This window comes from Seriola lalandi, unplaced genomic scaffold (genome assembly GCF_002814215.2).
Source record: "Seriola lalandi dorsalis isolate HSWRI2012SDOR001 ecotype SW California unplaced genomic scaffold, Sedor1 jcf7180002055008, whole genome shotgun sequence".
Lineage (NCBI taxonomy): Eukaryota > Metazoa > Chordata > Actinopteri > Carangiformes > Carangidae > Seriola > Seriola lalandi.
The window spans coordinates 4,005,039-4,010,358 of NW_019525551.1; the positions used below are offsets into that span (position 1 = coordinate 4,005,039).

The following is a 5,320-nucleotide window of genomic DNA, read 5'->3' on the forward strand; positions in this document are numbered from 1 at the left end:
GGGGGGGGGGGGTGTAGGAGGGAGGGAGGTGTTGGGGCTGAGAGTGAGAATTGGGGACTTCAAAACAGAAAGAGGAAGACACACGGAGGAAGTTTTGCAAGTCAGAAACCTCAATATCTTGCAAATCAGTGTGTCACCAGTATTGATCAGCAGCTGCGCGAATCATAAAAAAGATATTATTGCCATTGGGACTGTTGAAACCTCCCTCGTCGCCGCTGTCTTCAAAGTCAAACTGAAATTAAAATTCTCCTCTTTTCCAATGATACAGTTTGATTTGACTAATCTCCTGAGAGCTGGTGTTGCTAGAAGACATCGTTACTGACAAATGTTGATAACATTTTCCGTCCTTTTTAAAAATTCCACACAGTATTACAGTATTCGTAGATAATGTCTGTCCCCCCCCTTCATGACTTTCAACATTTACTAAACTCAGATGTGCTGGAGTAGGACACAGTTACGGCAAATGCAACAGTTAGTCCTGTAACCTCAGCACCGTACACAAAACACCCACTGGGGTAACGATGATTTGTTTTTTTAAAATGAATAATTAAACGGAATAATTTCCATTCCACTTCTCTCCTACGCTCACACTTGTCATACGGGCTCCGTGCAGCTCACGTCAAACCAGAAGCAGGAGTGTATCGCTCTTTGTAAGTCTATTTATAAACCCCCGAGCTGAGAAACTGACTCGCTCCCAAAGGGAAGAGTGGCTCGGCTTCAGTGGCTGTTTCATGTGCTGGAGGAGCAGCAGGAGCGTAACAAAAAAAAAAAAAAAAAAGAAAAAGGAAAAATACAGCCAATAAGTTTTATAGCCTTAAAAAAACAGAATGTGAAAAACATATCCAGCAAGAAAATGATAATGGGAGCGGAGCTCTGGATCCTATGGAGAAATTATGTAAGAGCACCGTGAAAAAATGGGACATTGACAGTATCGTTCATGCAAAGGTTTTGAGCAGGATTCAACAAAAATGAACACTGTGTTAGATGTCTAGTTAAGATCTGACCCAATCAGGCACTTTGAAAAAAATACACTTTTTGTGAATGTTACGATGAGGTTTATTCTTAATAAATAAACCCTACAGCTACAATAAAATACAACTTACAAATGTGACAATTTAGATAGAATAAAGACATTTGAACATATTAAAGTTTCCTATTGGGTCTTTTCTTTTTTTCAAGCATCACACCACTATATCTTTACCTTTGTGAATCACAGCCTCAGTCTTTCAGGTGTTGCAAGCAGCGTTCGGCAAATGCAGGCAGATTTGAGGCACCACTAACACGAGCCTGCACCAAATTCAATCAACTTTTATGACTTCCACCTACTGTAGAGTCATCATTCACTCACCTCCGTCTGCTGCACACCAGACCTTCTCTGTAGCACACACAGCTCTCTGCAGTTGCAGTCGCATCTGTGGTGTTTACTAAGACTTTTTCCCAGAAGCAGCAACTCCAACACATCAACCCAACTTTATTATTCCAATACTAATAATACTAATAATAAAATATGAATACACTGTGAAGCACATCCTGATCTGTTTAGCTTCGTAAAAACGCAATGATGTGGAGGAAATGGTGCATTTTGTTTTCTCCGGGGTCAGTGAATTTAACCTGTAAATACCCAATGCATAGGCTGGTGATGGGAGATTTGTGTGTGTGTGTGTGTGTGTGTGTGTGTGTGTGTGTGTGTGTGTGTGTGTTGGAAGGATGGGTGGGTGGGGTGTTAAGTAAAGTATAGAGTACAAAGCCTCAGCCCCAGTGTTCACAGACACTGCCAAAAATCCTGTTCTCATTTTAACACCCTCCTCCTCCTCCCCCTGCGCTCCGCTATAACAAAACAGCTCCAGCACACAGAGCTTAGATAAAGTTCAATTATCATGCTCAGCTTCTCAAAGAATTTTAGCTTTTATTTTGGTACAAAAACAACAGTTTCATACTCATTCTCTGACAGACAAATATCATCAGATGAAGCGTCACCGTACCTGTGGAGTAGCTCAGAGTTTCTCCCGTCGGTACAGTCTGGTGTAGCTGGTGTGTCTCTGTGTCCGTGTGTGCGTCCCTTGGGCTAAGGCTGGATGAGTGTACAAAGCTGAGTTTGTGTGCCTGTGGGTGCACTAGACAAAATGAGAGAGAGAGAGAGAGAGAGAGAGAGAGAGAGAGAGAGAGAGAGAGAGAGAGAGAGAGAGAGAGAGAGACTTCATCTCTCCCTCCCCTTCCTGATGATAAACAGAGAGCACGTGGCTTCACCAATGATGCAGCACACCGACGAGCACAGCAGCGAGGAGGGGAGACGAGAGGTGACAAACCGAGGAGAAGAAAGAATTGTAGCGAAGAGACAGGAAAGAAGGAAATAAGAGTAAAGAAAGAAGAGAGGGTCGGAGCTGGGTCTGGTGGAGAGAGATATTATATATATAAGTGTGTGTTTGTATGTATGTGTGTGTGTGTCTGTGTTTGTTCTTGAAAGCAGGACACTGCAGCTCCGAGTTGGCGCACACAACATTTGAAATTACTCATGCTTTTTAGAACGCGCCGGAAAAACGAGGACAGATTCATCTGAATCTGAGAGAAAATATCATCCTCTGAACATCCAATTCTGACACAAAGTGTCATCATATCGCCTCACAGACATCCTTACACCCACACACACACACACACACCAGCATGACAGCCCACAGGCGATCAGAAGAGCTTTTCTTTCTGGTTTAAGATAAAGGAACTGACCAGGTTTGGGAAACTGGGGCATGACGTGATGAAACCGCTGATTCCAAAATCATCATTATATAGTAAGTAAGTAAAGTTTATTTATACAGCACCTCTCATGGATAAAAACAACATCATAACATCATAAAAATCTAGTTCAAGACAAAGAAATAGGACAAGAAAAAGCAATACAACTAGAATTACCAGTCTCCTCCACTCAGGCTGTGTGCAGGTTACATCCCTGTTTATCCAGAGCCATATAAAATATTAACCATTTGTGTGAAAATTTGTCATATTTGGTGTGTGAAGTCATGAGTTATGGCTAAATAGTGTTTTGTGAGGTCACACTGACCTTGACCTTTGACCGTCAAAATCGAATCAATTTTTTTTTTAGTTCTATCAAGGCGTTACTGAGATATCGTGTCCATGAGAATGAGACATACATACGTAGGGACGAACAACCCAAAAACAATATGCCTCTGGCTCTAGCCGTCACCAGCGCGAAGGCATAATATGTTGGAGGAGGTTTTCAGACAGACTAACCAAAAAATTTAAAAAATATGTGTGACAGAGCATTACAGAGCTTTTTGTGCCACAGCTGGATATCATTGGCATAAAAATGATAGGAGATGCCACTCTAACGGCTAATAATCTGTCAGAGACAGCATATATAATGAGAACAGCATAGGACCTAGAACAGAACCTTGTAGAACACCACATGACAAAGGCGCTGTGTCTGATGCACAGAGACTGAAAAAATCCCATGATAGGATGAGAACCAGTACAGGTTATATGTTTCTAAGACTGCTATAAGCTGCTTGGCAACAACCTGTTCTAGTAGTTTGGACAAAAGAGGCAGCTTGGATATAGTCCTATAATTCATAGGGAGGTTTGGGGTCAAGATTTGGTTTTATGGCGTGTTTAAGCTGGGCAGAGCCAGTTGGAATGGAGAGATTTATCATAGTTAAAATAGTGGAGCCAATTGAATTAAAAACATTTAAAAACAAGGATGAGGGAAGAATTTTAAGGAGACAGAATGAAAGGTTAATTTTTTGTAACAACTCAGTTATGTACTTAGGAGTTATGAGTTTAGAGCAGTATAGTATTTAGCAGTATTTATAAGTACAGGTATTTTTACGGCCTATGAAACTCTGTTCAGTGCTTTGATCATGTCCACCTTTATTTCCTCCAGAAGAACAGAGCTCTGAATCGCTGCAGATGAATCATACAAAAGATTATTAGGACTATGGATGAGAAAAAAAAATGAGGAGGAAGTTTTCTTTTCATTATGCACTTCAAAAAAAAAAGTCAAAATGTCGAGAATAAAGTTGAAATGTTGAGAATAAACTCAAACTGACTGAGAAGAGGACTTTCATTTTAATTTTGCCTTTCAAGAAGTCGAAATATCGAGAATAAACTTGACATTTCGAGATTAAAGTCGACCTTTTCAGACGATATCGACCAGCGCCTATGCCTCCCTCTACAAAATGCCTTGTATAGATGAACTGGTGAAATTGTACTTCAGAACCGGCTTTAGCAACAAAGAAATTCTTTCTCTTTTGACTCATAAACAGTGTAGTTGTCAGCATTAGGACTTTTAAGAGATTGTGCCAAAAACTGCATCTGTTCAGAAGTAAAAACCACACAAGCTTGGAAGAGGTGGCCGCATTCGTGCAAAAAACTGATATAGCTATTAATGGACAAATGCAAGGATATCGTTGTTTAAACCTGCGTGCAATTCAGAGGGGATGTGTTGTTCACAATACACGATAAGGCGACTGATCAAGTTGTTTGATCCCGTAGGTGTGGAGCTCAGGCGAGCATTGAATCTGGGACGCCGACGTTACAAAGGTCCCAACGCACTGTGGCACATGGATTCGTACAATAAGCTGAAGCCGTACGGCATTGCTATCAATGGTTGTATTGATGGTTTTAGTCGCTATGTAGTGTAGACGGAGGCCTACAAAATTATCAACGACCCCAAAGTAATAGCAGACTACTTCATCACATCCTTTGCGCGCTTGAGAGGATGCCCAGAGTGACTGTGTGCTGACAGAAGCATGTAAAATGACAGTGGGAGGTGACTTTATTCTCGAAATGCAAAATAAAAGAAAATCTTCTGAATCAGTTCAACTTTAGTCTCAACATTTTTTTCTCATCCATGGTCCTAATACCCCTTTGTAGAATCCTATGTCTGGCACTGTTCTGGTAAAAAGCAGCTTCCCCTGTTGGAGAAACAACCGAGCCAATCAGAGCACTTGTTAAGTGCAGGATTGACCAGTGACACAAGAGAAGGGCGGATCATGCGCATACCTGAGGAAATGGGTTTGGATGTTGCCTGTCATCACCAAGAAAGATCCTGATGGGATCTTGCCATTCTAACAAACATTGTTAGAAACTAGCTGTGGCTCAGGGGGTAGACAGTGTCGTACACTAATCAGAAGGTTGGTGGTTCAATCCCTGTTTCCTCCAGTCCACATGTTGAAGTGTCCTTGGGCAAGAGACTGAGCCCCAAATTGCCCCCAATGATGTCGCATTGGTGTGTGTGTATGTGTTTTGATGAACCGCGGTGTATAGAACAAGCATTGTGTGTGTGTGTGTGGGGGGGGGGGGGAAAAAA

The 5,320-nt window shown here is 41.7% G+C and overlaps 1 protein-coding gene across 3 annotated transcripts in view; it reads right to left on the reverse strand.

Annotated features, from left to right (window-relative positions):
* Positions 1-2,094, reverse strand: part of ndrg4 (NDRG family member 4) — a 52,414-nt gene extending 50,320 nt beyond the window's left edge. The window contains exon 1 of one of the 3 annotated variants that reach the window (XM_023397303.1): positions 1,983-2,094. The gene's annotated coding sequence lies outside the window, so the exon portion shown is untranslated. The remainder of the gene's footprint in view (positions 1-1,982) is intronic. The other 2 variants (XM_087171528.1, XM_087171529.1) reach the window with 2 other exon arrangements.
* Between the last annotated feature and the right edge of the window lie 3,226 nt (positions 2,095-5,320).